At 43.2% G+C, this 21,914-nt stretch overlaps 1 long non-coding RNA gene across 2 annotated transcripts in view; it reads right to left on the reverse strand.

The window, feature by feature from the left end:
- LOC309378251 overlaps window positions 1-21,914 on the reverse strand; it is an 84,432-nt gene that overhangs the window by 36,993 nt on the left and 25,525 nt on the right. For both annotated transcript variants that reach the window (XR_014171948.1, XR_014171949.1), the window contains exon 3: window positions 21,182-21,275. This is a non-coding gene — a long non-coding RNA (uncharacterized lncRNA). The remainder of the gene's footprint in view (window positions 1-21,181; window positions 21,276-21,914) is intronic.

Raw genomic sequence — 21,914 nt, forward strand, 5'->3', positions numbered from 1 at the left:
AATCCTTCAAAGGTACTGATGAGTAACATTTATAAAAAGGGCAGCTAGTGGTAGGTAGCTCTGTGGGGGGAGACTTTGAGTCTTTAAGAAGAGAACTTGGACCTCTTCAGATGTCCCAGCAGTATTCAGAGCTTTCACTGAACACACGTGTGTGGGTGTGGTTTTGCAGTGGTGGGCACCAATGACTTGTACATGAGTACATTGCAGCCATGGAAACAAATGTGCACACAATAGATGCTGGAACAACTGAGGATATATGGCACCAAGGGGGCATCTTGAACCAAGGACTCTAGCTGCCGTTCTTCCATGTTTTGCCTCCTGCATCAACCAATTTTGTGATTGCAGTAGTTGCAGGACCAGCTCACCCATGAGGCAAGGTTAGGTGACCACCTCAGGCAGCAGAATCCACAGGGGCAGCAGATCCTGATGCAGATCTTTATTCAGGGCCAGCCCAACCAAGAAGCAAGGTAGGGCAACTGCCTCAGGCAGCAGGATCTACCAGGCAGCAAATCCCTATCTCAATCTTTCTTTCTCTTCTTGTTCTTGATATAGAGCTTCCCTCAACCCTTCTTCACTGGCAGGGAGCGGAGCAGGAGTCTGCCTGAGGTGTAAAAATGCCTTGGGCAGTCAGATCAGGTTCCATAGGGCAAGGGCACCCTCTAGGCTGTGGTACTGGCCTGAGTGCTGATACCACCACCTGACATCCTCAGCTGACCCCAATAGGCCTTGTTTTAGGTTGGTCTGACAGACTGCACAAATTCTCCCAGTATCTCCTGCCTCTGGCCTGCCAATCCCTGTTTGTCTGACCTCGAGCCCATTCATGGCTATGTCTTAGTTCACATGCCCTATTTCAGACCTAGATCCTTTGTCTGCCTGTGCCAAGCTAGGCCCCAGGCCTGCCAGAGTAGGGATCTCCTGACTGGTAATGAATATCAAAGCTCTTATCTGATAAGTCCATTATCAGAGACAACGATATCAGCAACACAACTAGGCCTTTGCCTTCTAAAAATGAATATCCAGAGACAGCTTTGAAAGTGACACTATAACATATGAGTTAAATGCAATGTCTAATTAAAATCACTCCATGATTCCACATATTGCCAAGCCAAGTTCTGACTCACTTCAGACAACATTCTACATTGCTGCCTTGAGTCTAAGCAGGAAAGGCAGAAAAAATATGGGCAGAATCAGGCAGCCAAGAAAGCAGCAGAGTTCAGAGAAAAGGGAGCCACAAGTACAAGGTGATCCTGCTGCTCAGGAAACAGTTCAAGGAGGACATGAAGGTATTGTGGACAATGCAGGATCAAAAAAGCCAAAGAGCACAGAAGGGGCATGAGGAAAGGACAGAGTTTTCTGCAGGCCTGCTTCCAAGAATTCATATGATTGCAGTAATGGACACCAAATCCATCATAATGGGCACTAAGTCTAGTGCTGCTAGTTCAAAGCTGGTAAATCCTAACAATGAGTTTTTTTATATACAGTTTGCTGATAAAACCAGATGCTGGTCAAAAGTATAGATTTGTCTCAGAAAAATAGTGTATCTTTTACTTGAAGGCTGGCTTTAACTTGTCTGATTTTATTGCATCAACTAGATCACAATTTGCTGTTAGCCAGCTTGATTCTGGCTAAGACCTCTTCTCCTAGTTTTGCAAGTAGACAATGTCTTTCTTATTTCCCAGTCCGTATTTATCGGTTGGTCCCCCTACCCTCTTTGCAGTAGAAGCTCCATTTTAAAATCCCATTGACATATTTTTAAAGTGATAAATTAAGCAAAAACCTAGAATTTTAGAGTTGGAAAGGACCCCATGGGCCATCTTGTTCAACCGCCTGCAACAGCACTGGACCTTGGGGTCTCAAATTTCAGCAGCGCTCTGTGCAAGGCCATAATTTGGTGCCCCTCCACCTCTCATGCTCCATTCTAAATCATAGTTGTGATGTCCCCAATGACACCCCCAAGGCTCTGCACCCAGTTCAACCAAACTGGTTGCACTTCCCTAAATCCATCTCTGCCTGCAACCCAGGAATCCTGCCCACAGCCTTTATTGTGTTTGCTCAAACCACCACTCTTCTGGGTAACAGCCAGATGCGTTGATCCATTGTGCCACAGAGACCATGGCAGTCTTTATATTAGCAAAGTCATAGATTAATCTGGAAGTAGTGTCCTAGGTAAAACCCCTAATTAAAGTAAAATTGTATTGCATTATCTAGTGGTTGTAAGGAATATAATGTTCCAAAGGCAAAGTTTTCCACCTCCTCTTCAAGAGGTAGAAAATTATCTTCTTAAATTAAGGATTGGGGGCGGGCGGGCGGGCGGGCAATCCATTCAGTTTATATTTTAACGTGACCTCACCTAATCTGAATTTGCCAAACCAATAAGTGCAGTGAAACACAGCTATCCTTCAAAACTTGCACACCTCCAAACTTTGTGATGCACAAAAAATGAATATATTAGTGAAAATAATGTACAAAACTACATTACATTGTGGGGAAATGATTACAAAATGCAGGCATTAGGTAAAATTAGATATAAAAATGCATATAGTGGGACAAAATGTATATGTAAATTTTCATGTGGACCTCTTCAAAGCAAAAACAGCTCATTGAAGTGGAAATGGAGTGAACGGAATTTAAGGTTGGTAAAATGAGAAACTGTAACAGATTCATCCAGCCCTACCACAAGTTGTAGATTAAGCTCCAGTGTTGGCAGAAGCTCCATGTTTCTAGTAATACTAAACTGACCCAGTGATTTCTTGATCAGATCATCTTTTTCTTTTCACCAACAGAATCACAATGAAGCCAGAATTATTCCTAGGCTGGGTTCACACAGGGGCAAATAAGGAATAACCCTCCTGGTTTTGGTGGGCTTTTTTGGTTTTACACTGTTGTGTTTTGGATCTGAACACATCTCAGTAGGTTTATTTGTGTGATGAGGAGAAAAGCAGGGTTTAGTTTCCCATGTGTAATTTTCCTTGACATGTTATTTAACTGATGTCATAGGAAATAGGAATCAAATGCTAAATTTAAAGTCAAGCTACTGCCTATATTGCCCGTTTGCCCTCCCTGTGTAAAACAGCAACAACTGGTAATCATTCTGAATGAGAGGTCAGCCTCTTGCAGTTGCTGCTTAGGTCTGCACTCTTAATCTCATTCTTAATGCTGGCTTTGTAGCATTCAGTTTAACCTTTTAATGTACAGCACGTTGGCAAATTTACAGCTGGCAGTGTGTGCAAGCTTAACAAACTACATTGCTGAAATGTATAGGGAAAGGGAAAGATTTAACAGCCAGGTGAGATTTCCTTCATTTTAGAATACCTTTTTTCTGGAAAAATGTTCCTCAGTCCCAGATGTGGGAGGAAAGGTTGTAGTTACACAAAAGTGAGCCAAGTATAGTTTGCAAAAGTGCAAGGTACACATCTTCATCACCTGCTACTTGCTCATTTTATGCCAAAGGCAGAACATAAGATATTGTATATGCGAAGCATATACTCTACCATTGACCTCTGGTCCTGCCCCAAAGCATTGATCCTGTGTGCTCTTTGGGTCTGATGGAAGATACTGAACTCTTTGCTTTACGTAATCAACTGACTAAAACAATGGCCTGCCATGTTCCTGTTCCTTTAAAAGTAACTGCAGGATTCAGACGGTGTGATTGTTCATTGTTGTCATACCCTGTCCGAGTCCTGTTGCCAAGCAAGCTAGGAGTCTCCAAGGAACACTTGCCTGAGAGCAGAATCCATACACGAAGTCAGACAGTCCACAGGTTAGGGAAGCCAGATGATCACTGAGCCAAGGGTCCAGATGTTGAGCAGGAAGCAGCAAGGTATGGCTGGGAACCACGGGCATTGTTTCCAGCGTCTGACGTCTGCTGAGAGCTCTGGTTAAGAAGGCCAGAGCCAGCTGGTTCTCCTCAGTGCCTTCTCCTCAGTGTCCCTGAAGTCTGATCAGTTGCAGATGGAGTCAGTCCACCTTCTAACCCCTTCAGGCTGCTGTTCAGCAGGCAAGCCTGACTCCTGGCCTATGACAATTGTGTTGAGATATGTGGTTAGTTAATCCTATATTACTCACACAGGTCATGACAATGTAATTTCAACCATTCTGTAAGACCCATTAAACTCAATGGGCCAGACTCAACTAGCGGGAGCCAGCACAGTGAGTCCTCCCTCTGTGCCCCCCCCCAATCCTCTCTGCGAGATTTTATTATGAGAAGTGGGGGGAGAGGGGAGATCGTTGCATTAGGGAAGCAGAAATTCTTGCACTGATTGAACATTTGCCTTAGCATGATGTTGCATCCCACCCAATGGGGCTTACTATTGAGTAAACATCTATATGACGGCACTGCAAGTATTGCTTTGCAGGCACAAATGCCATCTTTTTCTGTATCGGCATCATGAACTACAACTGACCTCAAAGGAAAATATAACCAAAGACAATCCTGTCATCTCCCTAAAGACCTTTCTGATACCCATCCATCTTCCACAAAACTACTTTGTCTTTTATAATGATGCCTCCCTATTCCATTATTTCTGCACTGGGCTTTAGAGCATTGTTCTCCCCTCTTAGCTCGCTCCCTTTGGGACAGCAGGGACCAGTAACTTGCTTGGCATATCTTTCCTGCTAAATACAGAACTGTGTGCTGCCTACAGCAATCTATCAATAATTCACTATTAATAATAAAAGCACGGAACTCTTCTACTGTATGACTGCTTGGTTTAAGTCCCTTAACTTTGTGAAGATGTTTTGGCTCATATTAGGAAACCACAGAGAATCAAACTGACAAGTTAAATGCATTGATAATTTGATAGCTCAATATTAATTGCTAAGGGCTGGATTAGAGTCCCAAGGACATTGTTCATTGTAATGGGAGGGAAATTGCTAGCGAGCCACAATGAAATTTAAATTTATGCTCCACTGTTTGTGACAAGAATAAACTACCGAGCCTGATTGGTTCCCTGAGTCTTCCTGAGTCTGATTGGTTACCTGCAAATAAGGGAGAGATAGCTGCATGCAGGGACAGCTTGATAGCCAAACCCTTTCCTACTGAAGTTCAGGACTTGTTGGAGGGGAAGGTCCTGCAAAGTATCATTCAGTACTTGCCACCAACAGCGCTGAGCAGGGCAACAGCAGCATCACTGTGGTCTGCAACAGGTGTCTGCATATCATCCACCATTTTGACATCCCCAATATTCCCTGACACACTGTCAATTTGGTGCATAGAAGAATGTCAAAATGGTGACTTCCTACCAGGATACTGCAACTGCTCAATACATTTGAGCTAAAATGTGGAGGCAGGTGAGTGCTCAAGTGTTGGTGGACCTGTAGCAGCTGCCTAGTCATTCTTCTGCTGGTTCCTGCTAAGTATGATTCAGGCCCTTTTTCAGGCATGGAGGTGTAATGGCACCCCCAGCTGCATCCTGGGTCCTGTGTCATGTGGGGAAGGAAGATCTGGTCAAACAAAATGTCCCATTCTGTTCATTCACCCCTTCTGGTTAAGAACTTTCTGCCACCAGGTTCTCCTCCTTTGTCTGAGACTCTCCCCTGATCTGCAAGCCAAAGCAAGTCACTGACTAGGTTGTAAATAATAGTAATTCACAGCTAGGACCAGCCCAAGACATTTTGGCACCTGAGGCCAACCACAAAATAGTGCTCTCCTACTAGGGAAGAAGGGAGGGAATGAAGATCTGCGCCTGGAACAAAGGTGGAATAAAGATCTACATCTGGGTCAAGGATGGGAAGAGATCAGCAGAGCCTTCTATTCACCAAGAGGCCACAACACGGGTAGAACTTAATATTGAAAATGAGGAACTGAGAGAAATCAAAATTGATAGATTCACCCATCCATCACCTCATACCGATCTTGTCTTAATCCTACATTGAATCTGTAAACAAGTTCCTCTTACACTGCCATTGCTTCAGTCTCATCTTGCAAATGCCCTCCTTATGAGAGTCTACATCACATTTTGAATGGCATCTGCCATTAGCTTTTCACATACAGATGTGGTGGCAGGAACTCCACCTCCTGTCCATTCCTTCAGTGTCTTGTTACTCACCCTCTTTCCCTATCTGCTGAAGCAAGTGGGTCCCACATTTTCCTTCCAGGGTAGATGAGCAATGAGGTGGAATTGAGGAAGGAAGGGGCAGGAAGTGCAATGCTGAGAGCCCTTCCCATCACATAGGAAACGTTAAAGACAAAAGTGAAGTCTCTGAGTTTATGTAGTCCTTATTCCTTATAATGAATGCCTTGAAAACATCATATTGCTCGCAGTTATTAATGCAAACATGCATTTAGTCAATAGCACTAAAAGTCACCTGTATGATAGTTATAAAAGAAAGACAAAATTTTTAAAAACCCAAGATGACAAAACCTCTAATTCTAAAATGGCCCTTCCCAATACAGGACTGTGCACTTAATTTAAATCTCAGACAAAATTTCATCTCAACAAGAATGACGTTTTGACCTAGATTACCATGAGACTGTCTTGAACAAGTTGTTTCAGACCCTGTTCTAATCTGAAGCTAATTTCACTTTTCTGTCACAGATGAACACTTGCATCATTAGCTAATATTTCTGTGAAAAAGAGTTGTGTTTTGACATGTTGGTGTTTATCTTGCTAAGCTACCTTGTTCGAACTAGAAGAAAGGTGTATGTTGACAAGATCGTTTCACAGCTCTGCACCATCGCATCGACCAAGAAAGGGCTGTTGTAGCTCCGGAGCAGAACACACACACACACCCCAGACACACACCATGCAAAATGTTCCAAGTTCAATTCCCAGCAATTCCCAGGAAGGACTGGGGAACACCCCTCTCTCAAATGCTGGACGGCAGTCAGTGTAAAAAATACTGTGCTGGATGGAATAATGATCTAACTCTGTTTAAATCAGCGCCCTGTTTTCCTGTAGCTACAGCCACAGCAGCCCATAAGGACAGAGAAATTTAATTTCAATAAATTGAACTATACAGGCAGGTTTGTTTTACACTTTCCAAAAACCTCCTCGCATCAGTTTAACATGAATAAAAGCAAAATATGCAGAACCATGCCCATCAGCAGCAGCCAAAGGCATAAAATCCATACAGGCAAGTGTTGGCAGCATATATGTTGGCTCACCCTGCAATCTCTTCTCTCCAGTCTTTAAACATCATGAAACTTCCAAGGCTGGCTTTTGCACAGCATGACTTCTGTTTGCTTATTCACAGAGCACACTCTACTGGTTGACTACCAGATCTCTCTTGCTAGCTTTGGAAGAGCCAGCTTGTATGTCTTTGCTCAGGTCATTTAAAAATTAAGGCTGGAATCCCAAACACACCACACTCAGGAAGACTTACTTCTGAATAAATACGCTTAGGATTATATAGCACAGTTTGCCACAAGGTTTTGCTTCCTGCATTCAAAATATGCATGGATTCATAAATGATGTGGACACGTATAGATTACACTGTGCACAAAGGACACTTTGTAAACATTTGGTACTCACACATCGGATCCCCAAAGAAAAAACAAACTAAACATCTGAAATAAGTGCGTTCAACTTGGTATGCTGCTTCAGCTTAAAATTAAATCTTACTGGCGGCTTTGAGCGAGCTGTTTCTTACCCATATTTTAAAAGGTATGTGTTTCTGCCATGCACAATTAACTTCTACCTCTCCTAAATAGTAATGGTCACATTTCATTGGGCCCAATGTACAATTTGTGTTCTTGATCCTGAATTTGACAGTTCTGTCATTGATTTTAAAGGAAACAAATTAAGAAGCAATGCTAATATTGGATGCTATCAGCTCTTCAATTATTTCCAACCACCAAATAAAAAGACTAAAGCCCCAAAACATACAGAAGGCACCGGGTGGCTGGCGATGAATGAACTAGAGCATATCAAAAGTAAGAGTTTTACTTTACTGTCAGATAAACTACGCAATTGCCTGTGGATAATATCAGAGAATGTATACTTGTTAGAGAAGTAATATAATGAAAGAATGGTAGGAGCTGAGATATATACCAATATTAAAGCAATAACTCTGTTATATTAAAACAGCTAACAGAAAGCAAACAACTTTCCAAGCCGGCGCTCTGTGCCTTCGAGTCCATGGGCTTGGTGGCATTTCCTCTCCTTTGGACAGCTGGAATACTAACAGCGGCACCATTTCTAAGAAATGTGGCTTGAGCTAATGTAATATGAAGCACCAGTGACAAAATGGAGAAGTTTCATTCTGCAACTGAAAGAACCTTCATAAAGGCTTATTTACTCTGGAGAGCGCTAACACTTTTACTGAGTACTGAGTTGATAGCATGTCCGTTCACAGGCACCCCCCCAACTCAACAACCAGATTTTAGGCAGAGAATGAGCTAAGACTTCTCTATGTGCTTAATTAGGATTTAACTCCTTAACAGATTTGTCCGCAAGAAAAGTATGTCAAAGGGTCTGCAGTAAAGTGTTGAATACAGAGTAAAGAACATGATCTAACTGCATCCCCCCCCCTTTTTACAGTGCATCTTAAAAGTCATTCACCTCTCCCTGGCATGTCCCATTTGGGCTGGGATAGACCCCTGTCTGAAACCCTGGAGCAGGCTTCCTCAACCTCAGCCCGCCAGATGTTTTGAGACTACAGTTCCCATCATCCCTGACCACTGGTCCTGCTAGCTAGGGGTCATGGGAGTTGTAGGCCAAAAACATCTGGAGGGCCGAGGTTGAGGAAGCTTGCCCTGGAGACTCACTGTTAGTCAATTTAGAAAGCCCTGAGCAAGATGGGCTAATGGGCCGATGTTGTATAAAGCATCTTCTCACCTCTTCCTTGTGCCTTCCCCCCTCTTTCTCACCACTTTTCTCTCTCTAGATCAAGTATCTTGGATCCTTCTGGCATCCTTTATCCCACTGCTCCTAGCTGTGTTGCTTGGCTCACTGACTTGAGCCATCCGGTGTGTCTTATTGAACCATTTCTCAAAGCGATTTTGATATTTGCCATCCTTTTCTAACCAGAGATCCTTCTGGTGCATATAAGCAGCTGTGTAACAGGCAGAAATGAAACTGTTCCAAGAAAAAGGATGGCAGGAGCAAGTTTTGTACTGATTTTTTAATTAGACTTTCTTATTATTAATGTATTTTCCTTTTGGGGTTTGCACTTGTGCTTAACAGAAATAGGGAATATTGTGAGCAAGTGCAGTTTTTGATTCATTGACTTGTGCCCTACAGGAGTACAAACTAGGCTTGTTTTCTCCACCTACTGGGCTATTATGATTATTGCAATTGTAATTTAAAAGACTCCGAAATGTATTTACCTAAAGACTTTTATTATCTCTGCTACTTTACATCTCTTCGGTAGCATACCAGAGGGTATATGCGCCACAGGCTAAGCAACCATGGGAAGGAGTATAATATATAATGCATTGCCTTGATAACCTAGTTATTAAAAGGAGCTGTGCACACCAGCACTTTTGCGGCATTTTATTTCATTTTAGTTTTGTCTCTCCCTGACCTGTCTGTTGCACACATCGGCTTCTTCCTCCTGGAATTATTGCCCAAGGTGGTTTTTCCCTGCTAGAGGAAAGCAGGCTGCATTACACAGTAAACAGATGTAGAAAGCAGAAGCTGACAGGTGCGGAGAATATTTTATTGTCAGGCAAATTCTGGGACTTTGTTTAGCCATAAAATATTCCCTGCACCTGTTTTGCTTCTGCACCTGCTTTAATCTTCCCCCTACACTAACTTCCAGTGTACAGTTTTGCTGCACACGAGTAAATCTCATGCAGTGGCCTAAGGGGATGAGGACGAAGGGATGGGCAACCTTCAGACAAAGTCCTAAGGTGTTCAGATTCTGGAAGCAATATGGAGTCTTTCTGTAAGAAACAATGAATTCTGCTGCAGAAATGAGCAAGCTGCCTCTAGTGAATGATCAATGGATACAGAGCAGACTGTTTGTGCAACTCAACTGGTGGCTTTTCAAAGAGTTGAGCCAACAAATACACAAGGGCAAATAATAAAGCTTTAGATGAATGACAGAATTGGTCATTAGGGATCCTCAAGGTTTGATGGGTGTGGGGAGATATATTAGGATGTTCTGCCCCAAAAGGTCTTGGATACCAATGGTTTATACTGCCCAGTAGGATATGTGGAAAAACGTTCTCTTGGAACTATCTAGCCTAGATAGGTTTCTCCATGATGCACTGTTTTGCAGGGGCAACAGGCCATGAGGCAGCTAGGATGCTGGTTTGAATGCAACCGAAGGAAGACTCATAACAAATCCAAGGAAACATGGCTCAGAACTTATCCTATCCTGTAGTGATGGAGGCTGCAGTGAGGCATATCTCGGCCACATACATATCTTGGTCAGGAACCACTTTCAGTCCGGGGGCCACATTCTATTCTGGGCAACCTTCCAAGGGCCATATTACAGTGGGCAGGGCAGAGCAACAAGTGTGACTGTTGCCTTTGAGCAGGAGGCTAGTCTCTACACACACCTCTCTACCCTCCATCCAGGAGAGCAAGAAGCATCACCAGAGTTCAAGGACATATTTCAGGCAGGCAAAGCAACTCATGATGGGTGCAATACAGAGCCAGTGGAAGGTGTGGCCTAGTGGGGAGGGAGACAGGGGGGTCTGACATGGGGAGAGACCCATGTGCTAGAAAGAGAAGCCTGGAGGGTCAGATCTGGCCCCTGAGCCTCAGCTTCCCTATCTCCATGCTTACCATGCTTGAAACCACAGCGGGGAGAGTGCTGTTGCATTCAGGTCCTGCTTGTGGACTTGTTGGACACTTTGAGGAGAAGATGCTGGACCAGATGAGCAACTGCTCTTCTTAGTATCCAGAGTCAGTTATCTGCAGTCTGCTATTACAGGAGTAGATATGGATTGGTGCTTGGATCAGGTGCCTTTCAGCTGAATATTGAACAACGTACTGCTTAGATTCCTTCCTGCCTGATGATTGTGATACAAACAGCCATGAATGTATAGCATTCCCTTTAACATTGCAGTAATATTATTTGTTTTAGGGCTTTTAGTTTCAGGATGTCAGTGCACTACATGCATTGGCTTAGTGACCCATGGTCACCCATCCAAAGACAGGCACTTCTCTTACACTCTGGAAGTGTTGGGCTTATACTTCTTTCATCCTACTCAGAGATTATCATTATACAGGGGAAATGTGTTATATGTGAAGAATTCCTTAGATATGCTTCATTGCAACAGACTTAAATGATTTCAACATTTCTCAGAATCCAGCTGCTAGTGATCAGAGCTAAGCCTCCATCTTTTCTAACCACCCTGGTGGAAAGAGACACAGCCACAAGCTGCATTGGATTTTGATATCTCTCTGACAAAATATAGCACACCAGTGAAGTCACACAAAATGCAAACATCCCTCTTGTGATTTTATTCAACATATACTTGCAACATCTATTATAAAAATGATTCCGTTTTATTCGGCAAATACCTATTTCATGTCTAAATATTGACACTGCTGACCCAGAAATATAGACTACTGTAGTGCATAGGTTTCGTTCTGTGACCCTTTAGAGCGGGAGTGGGGAACCTGTGGCTCTCCAAATGTTTCTAGACTCCTTCTCCTATCAGCCTCAGCCAGAATGATTCAGTGGTGAGAGATGATGAGAGTCACAAACACTGCTTTGGTTTCTCATCCCTGCTTTAGAGCAAATTCGTTTTCCGTTTTTCCTTTGATCACTTGCAAAGTCCCACCCAGAGAGTCACTATACTATATACTGCCCATAGTATATATGAGTCAAATAAATTTGCTCTAAAGCAGGGGTGTCCAAACTTTTTTCAAAGAGGGCCAGATTTGATGAAGTGAACATGTGTGAGGGCCGACCAAAGTTGTTAAGCTTAGGGTTGAAGTTGCTGAGCTTTTTTTGGGGGGGGGATTTTACACCAGGACTTTTACTGACACGGGGGCAAGATTAAATTGGTGGTGGGCCGAATTAGGCCCCCAGGACAGACTTTGGGCATGCCTGCTCTGAAGCATCATGTACTGAAGCCCAAGCCCCTATCATTGGCACCATCAGCCAGTGAATATTGGAGACAATTAACACACAGTAACCTCTGGCATGATGCGGGTGGCACTGTGGGATAAACCACAGAGCCTAGGGCTTGCTGATCAGAAGGTCAGCGGTTTGAATCCCCGCGACGGGGTGAGCTCCCATTGCTCGGTCCCTGCTCCTGCCAACCTAGCAGTTCGAAAGCACATCAAAGTGCAAGTAGATAAATAGGTATCTGGCGGGAAGGTAAACGGCGTTTCCGTGCGCAGCTCTGGTTCACCAGAAGCGGCTTAGTCATGCTGGCCACAGGACCCGGAAGCTGTATGCTGGCTCCCTCAGCCAATAAAGCAAGATGAGCACCGCAACCCCAGAGTCATACGTGACTAGACCTAATGGTCAGGGGTCTCTTTATCTAACCTCTGGCACAGCTGGCATGGTAGGAGCATTGTGCTTACAGAGCACCAAGCAGAAGTCCTCCCCATAGCTGTCTCTTACCAGGCTCTACCTATGTAGCCAATGGAAGCTGGTCCACTAGGGCAAATGATGTGCTGCCCCACAAAACTCAATCTGCCCTCAGCCGGTCCCCACCTGCTTTCTTACATCCAGTCCAGGTGGCAGTACTGGCTGCTTGTAGAACCTAGCAGAGAGGAGGAGGGGGACAAAATTAAAAGCTATTGGCTCTGCCTGTTGTTGGCTCTGGCTCCATCTACTTACTGCTAGCCTACCTACCTTCTACTAATCCCAATGGGCACCAACCACCATGATATAAAGACCTGTTTTTGTTTTCAATTTTTGGTTAAATGTTAAACTATGAGAGAGATGGAGTCAGAGCGTGATGCCCACATACCATTTTAGTCTCACAGAGCTTTACATAGAAATAATATAACTTGATGATGGAAAAAGCAGCAGTCCCCCCCCCCCCAAAAAAAGTTCAACAATTAGTGTGTCTTGCTTAGTGTGACTGACGCCATTCATATCAAACTGTGTAAATGAAGCATTTTGTGTTTCATTATGAAAAGCAGACAATATTGAGACAAGAATGATCTATGCTTTGTGTACAATTCAGTCATGCTAAATAACCATATCTGTTTCTTAGGAACTGTTCTTGATGCATTTAGTATGGAAAATATTGATTCCTTCTCCACATGGTTTCATGAAAAAATTGTGGCAATTAAAGTTATTAGAGCTAAAATCAGCTTATTTAAATACATACACAGGAGGATTTTGAATGTTAAGTGTTCTTATGCATGTGTGTTTTAGGGGCATAGTAAACATAGAAAAGGGATGCTGGTGGCGCTGTGGGTTAAACCACAGAGCCTAGGACTTGCCGATCAGAAGGTTGGCTGTTCGAATCCCCATGACGGGGTGAGCTCCCATTGTTCGGTCCCTGCTCCTGCCAACCTAGCAGTTCGAAAGCACGTGCAAGTAGACAAATAGGTACCGCTCCAGCGGGAAGGTAAACGGCATTTCCGTGCGCTGCTCTGGTTCGCCAGAAGGGGCTTAGTCATGCTGGCCACATGACCCGGAAGCTGCACGCCGGCTCCCTTGGCCAATAAAGCAAGATGAGCGCCGCAACCCCAGAGTTGTCCGCGACTGGACCTAATGGTCAGGGGTCCCTTTACCCCTTTACCTTTAAACATAGAAAGCTTCCTTATCCAGAGACAGATCATTGGTCCATCTTGCTTAGTATTGTTGGCACTAACCAGCAGCAGCTCTCCAGGTTTTCAGACCAAAATCTTCCCTGCCCTTACTTATAAATCCATTGGCGATTGAATCTGAGGCTTTCCACATGCAAAGTATACACTCAGCCACTGCGCAGTGGCCCTTCTATAGTTCTAATGCACCACCGCAGCCTTTCAGCAAAATAAGGTACCAGGGCGGGTTACAGAATTAAAACACAATATTTAAAACTATTTACAACCATAAAAATAAGGAGGGTTCTAGAAAATATACACAGTAAGTGTCAACAGGCAATGTAAAGAGGTGCTCCTAGAGACCTAGACAGCAGCAAGTGGCTCGGTGGGTGAGGTAGAGACAGCAGCAGACATTGATCTGCCATCTCTCCTGTTCTGCACCTAAAAAAAATGGGCTAATGAGTAGACCAGTCCTGAGCCTCTATTTGAAATCTGTATTTCAGATCCCCTTTTCTGGGATCATGAATCTGATGCAGATTTTAGTTGTTTTCTTTTTTTTAAAAAAAACCAACATGTTTATTATTTGTTAGTGTTATCAGCATTGAACCATTGCGATGAGGCACACAGGAAGAAATAAAGTAGCATCCCAAGGCTCAGGTTTGGTGTGGCTCTGTAATGCTGCTGACTGCAGCATGAGAATTTTCATTTTCTAATGGTACTAAAGGCATTTTCACCTAGGAAGTAATAGCTTCCTTCTTTCAGCAATATGGTATTTCAGAAAGGTAAACGCAGCCTTGCGAAAGTACAATATAAGCCAGGGGAGTTGTTCACAGGCTGTCTGAAAAGCATCAACACATTATCTAGAGAAACTCTGCGTCCTCCTAGTGTCTAAAATGGAAACATCTTTATGCTCTACTGACTTCTTTAATGCCATGGCTCCTGGAGAGTAGATCCATCAAGATGGCTTGCAGAGAGAGGCTGGAGAGTACTGTGTGTGTGTGTGTGTGTGTGTGTGTGTGTGTTGGCAAAATCAGGCGATTGCTAATATGTTACCAGAATTGCTGGATGTGTTTTTTTTTATTATTTCATTGCTCCTTCAACACTTCAACATTACAGCAGCAGAACCCATATTTATTTTCTGCCCTTGGTGCCAAATGTAAGAAGGAAGTAGTACACAATGCATTTTAGATTTCTGCTCTACTTTTGATATTTATCAGCAGTTCTGAAAAATAAGAAGGTATGTGTGTGTTTGTGTGTTTGTTTGTTTGTTTGTTTGTTTGTTTGTTTGTTTAAAATACTGACCTTCGTCAAGATTGATTTTCAGGGGAATTTATGAGATCCAAAACAAGACATATACCCCAAACCACAAATAAACGAACAGACAATCAAAGAACAGACAATGAGCTCAATAGTATTTTACAAGCCTGAGCAAATAACAATGGGTTAAAAGAAAGCAACATTAGAACCTATTGCTTTCCCATGTTACTATTTTTATTCAGTCGTGGTCAGCAGGGGAGGTGGAGCCTACCTGACTTCCCATTACTAGCACTGCTCTAGCTTAGTGGGAGGCAGGAAAGCAAGGTGGCACTGAGGTCAGCACAGTGCAAATGCACCAGCAGAGCCAATCTGGTGCTTCCAATGGTGCATTTTAACCATGGCATCTTCACCACCACTTTGCCCTGTCCCTCTTGGTATGCTGCAGTGACACTGGTGACAAGAGATCAAGTAAGCACTGCTTCCCACTACAGTTAGTATCTCCCCCCACCCCCCGCAACTGCCCTTTGTCTGAAGGGAGTCCCACCTCTTGTTGATGGGACCACAAATAGGGCCTTCCTTGTAGTTCTCAGAACTCAGGTCAGCAGATATCTGGGGAGGTACTTCCTCAAGTACTTGGATCCCAAGTCATTTAGGGCTTTATACAGTACAGAACACACTGAATTAGGCCAATGCAGCTCTTTAAGAAGTGGTAAAATGTGACCCCATTATTTCTTTCTTCCTTTCTTATTTCATCTCATTTCTAAATTGCCCTTCCTTCCAGGGGATCCCAGAACAACGTACATTCAAAAGTAAAAATGCATCGCACAAATAAAAATAGCAATAAACAAACAGAACTGTAAAATATCCATAAAAATCAACGCCATTAAAACTGACAAATACAGCAGTGAGATATTGAAATAAGCTAAACCTCACTTTGTAAAAACCCGAGAAAACAAAAATGTCAAATTATGTCTGAACATGGGAAGTGGACAGATGGATCTCCAAGGGCAGGGCATTCAGATGTTGGGGTGCTACAACAGAGAAGAAACTACTTTGCATCCCCATACCATGAATCCTCATGGGAATCATGAGCCGATTCCCACCCATTCAGTGATCTTAAGGTTTGAATACTGGAGGAGGTTCACTTATAGATAATTGGGCCCCAATTCATTTAAGCCTCATAGTCCATTATCAGCACCTTGAATTGGACCTAGTAGTGCATGAGCAGCCAATACAGTGCTTTTACAATCAGTATTTTTTATTTATTCCCACCTCGCTGTCCCAATAAATATCTAGGTGGCTAAGTTCTGCACTAGCTGCAGTCTTGCCTCAAGTGCATTACAGCTTTCCAAACATGAGGTCACCAGAGCATGGATAGCTGATGATAGACAAAATTGGCCCAGCTGGTGGGCCATCTGTAGCTGGGAATGGGCACTTCTTGCTGGGCCTCCAATGACAGCATCATTTAATGGAGTAATCTCAAGTTACACACCTGCTCCTTCAGAAGGAGTGCTACCACATTCGGAATAGGCTGCCTCCCTAATTCCCAGGCATGATAGCTGCCTGTTCACAGTGACTCCATCTTATTATGATTTGGTCATTGTTTTATTAGCCTTCATGCAACCTGTTGCCATCTCCAGGCACCAGTCTAGCACATATACAGCATCTCCTGATCCAGATGGAATGATGAGATAGAACTGGGTGTCATCAGCATGCTAGTGACAGCACTACATTACAAATCCTCAGATGACTCTTCCTAGTGGTTTCATAGAGGTATTAAATAGCATGGGAAACAGGATAGAACCCAGTGAGACCAGAGCACAAATGCCATGGGGCCAAACAGAAGTCTCCCAGTCCTATTCTCTGGTACTGAACCTATAGATAGGAGTGGAGTCACAACAACACAGTTGCCGCCAACCAACAGATACAATCGTCTATAACAGGCTTCCTCAACCTTGACCCTCCAAATGTTTTTGGCTTACAACTCCCATGATGCCTAGCTAGCAGGACCAGCGGTCAGGGATGCTGGGAATTGTAGACTCAAAACATCTGGAGGACCGAGGTTGAGGAAGCCTGGTCTATGATTTCAAAAGCAGCCAAGAGTTCACCAAGAATCAATAGGGTGAGACTCTTTCTCTGTCTCTAACGATAAAGGTAGTCCGTCAGAGTGATCAAGGCTGTTTCCATGCTAAAAATAGGCCTGAAGCCATAGTGAAACAGGTCTAGATAGTCCACTTCACCCAGCTGCATCCACAGTTGCTCTGCCACTACCTTCTCCATCAGTGCTCAAAAGCCTAATGGTTGCATTAGGCACAAACTGCAGCTTCCACTGCAATAATCTAAGCAGGAGATTATCATAATGTGGAGTACTGTGGCCAGATTATCTCTGTCCAGGAATATCCATCACTGGTGAACCATCTGTAGCTGGCCTCATGTGACAGTACTGGAGCCACAATCACTCCCAGGCTGTGGTATTTAATTGAAATTGTGTTCTTAAGCCTCAAAGTTGTGCAACTTCTCATGTACATTTTTGGTTTATTGCTGCAATGCAGCTTTTCACTTGCATGGTTATTTGGAGATATGTTGCTTTTTTTAAAAAAAACCATCATTCTGGGCAGAACAAGAGAGGGAAGTAGTAGGGATTCCAAACTGCACATGTGAAGGTACCCTTATTCATAGGGAGTATTTGCTATGCTGCTGCTCCTTCAGCAGAAGAAAATGTGGAGTGTGGATACTGAAAGTTTAATGTGAGCTTGTTTGCCAAAGGATCTTGTAAAATAATTAATCTGGGAATAGAGCAGTGTTTGAGCATGTGCCAAATCAAGCAATCATCCAGCACACTAAGCAAGATAGTGTCTCGTATCAAAAAAAAAAAAAGGATGAGTGGAGTTCAGCTCACGCAACAGGGCTTTGCTGCACTCTTCTTCCTGCTTCGTTCCCTTACGTATGCTAAAACCCTCCTGAGAGTCAGGGACTCTCTGGAACTATGTGCAATGTGGTGCAGAGTCTATAGCTGAAGGGGAAGCAGCAGTAGTTAGAGAACCCCTTTGGCATGAGTGCAAGCATCTTCTGCTTCTGCTACAGGAATTTTGGACCTAAGCCATGGACAACTGCATTAGGAAAATAATTGAAACCATCCATCTTTTCACCACACAACAAGAGCAAGGCAGGAAAGGGAAGTGAATGATCATGCAAAAGCACATTAATATAATCTACATCAGCAGAATGCAAAACAGAGGTCTAGCAGATTTACATAGTGTTATTGGGTTTGGCATCAGATTAATGTGAACAGGCCTATCACTATGGGTTTGCATTAAGGCAATAATACCTGGCCAGAGTCTTGGGGTGGGCAAAGGAATACTGACACCCTGGAATATTAAAGTGATGTTTCTTAATGGGTGCCATGTCCAGGCCTGGATTTACTTTACTTTTGTTAGGAGATTGCTGGTGCCTTCTCAATAGATTGGAAATAGCTGGAAGGTCTTGGACTGCTGAATGGGAGAATGCATACCTTTCTTCCTCAAATACAGTTAAGAGTAATGTAAGCTAGGTCTCTGTGTACAGAAACAAAGAGAGGGCTGGGTCAAAAGGTATTTGGGGATGCAGGAGTGCCTCTTTCTGGTTATATGTGGTACAATTTGCTGTTTGTAAAATGTTAAACTCTGCTTCCACCCATGCTCAGCTTGCATATTCATAAATAAAACTCAAAAAGTCTCTAGCCATTTCTCCCTCCAGAGGTCATCAAACACTGGTTAAATGCTGCACTCCTGAAGGGTGTTAGACACAAGGCATAATGTTTAGCAGAGCCTACTAGAGTAAGCTGCACAGAATTGGTCTCCCCAGGGTGAAAGGCCCTGTAGTTCAGAAGGAGGCAATCTACACTTCTAACCATGCCTCAAAATGATGCAGAGGATGGAGACAGAGCTACAGCTGAGAGCACCAGGGCTCGGCTTTGGCAGGGGCAGACTTTGGTTATCTTAGCCTAGGGATTCCATCAACCAATGCATAGCTTAATAACGTGGCACCCTGAGCAGGGCAAATTTTGTTGCCCCCAAACGGATCTTCGCAATCATGGATCTTCTCAATTTTGCACCTCCTTGGCTTGGCACCCTGTGAGAGTGGGGACTCCCTAAATCCGGTGCTGGCTTTGGGTAGCAGTAAGAAGGCAGGAACTGGGGATCAGGGCCGGAGAGAAATCAGGGTCAGATGGCAAAGCAGGAGGTAGGATCCGAGAGCAAACCAGAGCTCAGGATGACCTTGTTGCTCAAGCAAAGCACCACTGAGACAGGAGCCCTCTTATACTTATTCTTGCACATGAAGAGTCAATGCTCAGCCTGGGTAGTTAAAGCTAGTCTGGACTTGGAATGTTTTTCCCTGTGAGGCTGCAGTTATGTGATTCACCATATGAGGCCACAGTCAACAATTCCTGGCACAGAGAAGCTAAAGCTATTTGCAATAACTGGAGAAAAACAGAGCATGATGCCCCTTTCCTCCTCTATTTTTGCCTGTGACATAACTGAAACACCTGTATATATTTCCTCCGCACTTCCAGGTGCATTATTCAGCTTCATTTCAGATCGGTGCCAGCAACTAAATTTTTGAAACAAAGCTTTAATGATCAACCACAGAAGGACTTTCTGCTTTTCTAACAAGTATCTCTGCATGAAGAGAGGCAGCATTGTGGCCCTTAGGCTGCCTTGTAAAGGGATCCGGAAGACTGTGAATTCTGAAGTGGACCCATAACCAGATACAGGTTATGATCCACCTGGATCAAACCAGGTTTGTCCGCTTTGGAATCTAGGTTTGGCAGATTCCACCTCCCATCCCTAGGCTCAATTTAAATTTAAAACATGCATTCATAACCCAGATGATGGAGGCCCAAACTATGAAAGACAGCAGCAAGTAGAGTTAAGATACTAATAAAATAATATGGAATAAATCACTGCATAAGTGAAGCACACAGTATAAATGAATTTGCAACAGCTTTGGAGACAGAATTTTCTGTGTTTGATAGCAACTGAGATGCACTGAAAGAAGCAGGTAATTTGGTTCATGTTTATTTTATTTACAATAAACCATAAACCTACCTATTCAAAGCAAAATAAATGTTGCAACCTCCATTTAAAAACCCAGTCAGAAGGTTTTTGCGGTATAGCAATTCATTATTGGTTGCAACTTAATTTTCGGCAATATCCATAAATATGCTATAGTATTATTCTCTAATTAATGCATCCCTTCCCTGCCAGGTTTATTCCAAATGTTCACTGTATTGATGTAGATTTCTTCTCCCTTACCTCCTTTGTAGTTAACTGTGACCTAAATGTTGGCAATATAGTAAGGAGTTACTGATTATTTGATTTGTTAATGTGGGAGTTCCAAAGCCTTTCAGTTCTTGTAAAGTGTGACATGAGTTGCATTGCAATTGAGAGTACTTTATTATGCTGAATCTTATAGTTTTCTTTCTCTGAGCCAACATTCCATCTTTAATGTTCCCCCTGCACAATAGAACTCTCATTTAGGGGCTCCTAGCACTCAGTGTTTAAAGTGCATGGGCAGGTGTCCTCTGTATCACATAAATTACTCCTGTGGCACTCCTGTTATATTTCTGATTTGTCATTGTTCATGCTGTGGTTTTGCAGCTAGCCCAGAAATTGTTATCATATTTTGTAGCAGTGACTGATTGATATAAAGTGCTTGTTAGGCACTAGATACAAAATGGATACCAAAATCTAACAGAAAAGGCCTGAAAATGACACAGTAATAGAAGAGATGGCACTCTGAACCAGAACTCATGGTTAAGCTCTCTCCACACAAACCATGAGCTGCAGCCAAGAACAAACCTTGCTAATGCGTAAGGGTGGAGGAGAAAATTGATTCAGGTTATTTAAAGTCAAATCCATCAAATGCACACTTTCTACAACAATATAGGAACCAAAACACAGCAAACCTTTGAAATTCTCACTTATCTGAATTTTGTAATGAAGTTCTCCAACCAGTTTACAAAATGCATATATTAGGGGAAAGTGTATGTTAAAATGAATATATTAGTGAAAATAACATACATGTTGTTATGGTTACTGTATATTAATAAATAACAGCCCAGTGATGACAAGGAGACCAGTAGTGGTTTTATAGGGAACACAGAAAATTGGGGGGGGGGGGAGAAGAGAAACTGCAATATCACAATTTTTTCTCAGTAGAAAGAAAGCATTTATTTCAAGGGATCTTCCAAGTAAAACATATTAAAGCCATACAAAAAATTTGAGAAGTGAGTGAAATTATGTGGACATGAGAAAGTGCTGAAACGAACTTACCTCAGTATCTTCCTCCATTCAGCATCAGGCTAGCTGCAAAAAGGAACATCTCTGTTTCCTCCTCTGGGAGGCTCCACTCCTGAACAGGCTTACTCTGTTAAAAAGAGGATGAAAGCTGGGGGTCCTTGCTGGCTCAGCGTTCAATACATGTGTCTGCCTCCCCGCCAAGTCAGCCCTTGTGCCGGGTAGGAGGCTATAATAATAATATTTTCAGCAGCTCTTAGGGGCAAGATGTCAGTTTATTTTAGGCATTTGGGAAAGCAGTGGCTCTGTCATCCACTGGGGTTACCTTATTCCAGGCACCCCCAAACTTGGCCATCCAGATGTTTTGGGACTACAATTCCCATCGTCGTCGTCCTGTTAGCTAGAGATGGTGGGAGTTGTAGGCCAAAAACATCTGGAGGGCCGAGGTTGAGGAAGCCTGGCTTATGGGTTCTGGGAAAGGAAATTAAAGAAAGCTTTCATAAAGACAATTCTGCCACAGCAGCCTTGTTACTGTTGGCAATATGAAAGAAAAGAAAAATACCATGAGAGTAATATCTCCAGAATTGTACTGTTATGGCTAAATGAGCTGACAAGGCCCCTGAGTTTGTTTCAGTTGCTACACGTCCCTACAGAGAGCCAACCTGTTTGCCAGCTGCTTTAGTTGAAGAGATGTTTATCCATTGCTTGAGGTGAATTCTTTTACATTCGGAGGAGTTTATCTGATTGCTCTCAAGGACAGTTATAAATA

Source organism: Podarcis melisellensis, assembly GCF_964234715.1.
Source record: "Podarcis melisellensis genome assembly, chromosome: 9".
Classification (NCBI taxonomy): Eukaryota; Metazoa; Chordata; class Lepidosauria; order Squamata; family Lacertidae; genus Podarcis; species Podarcis melisellensis.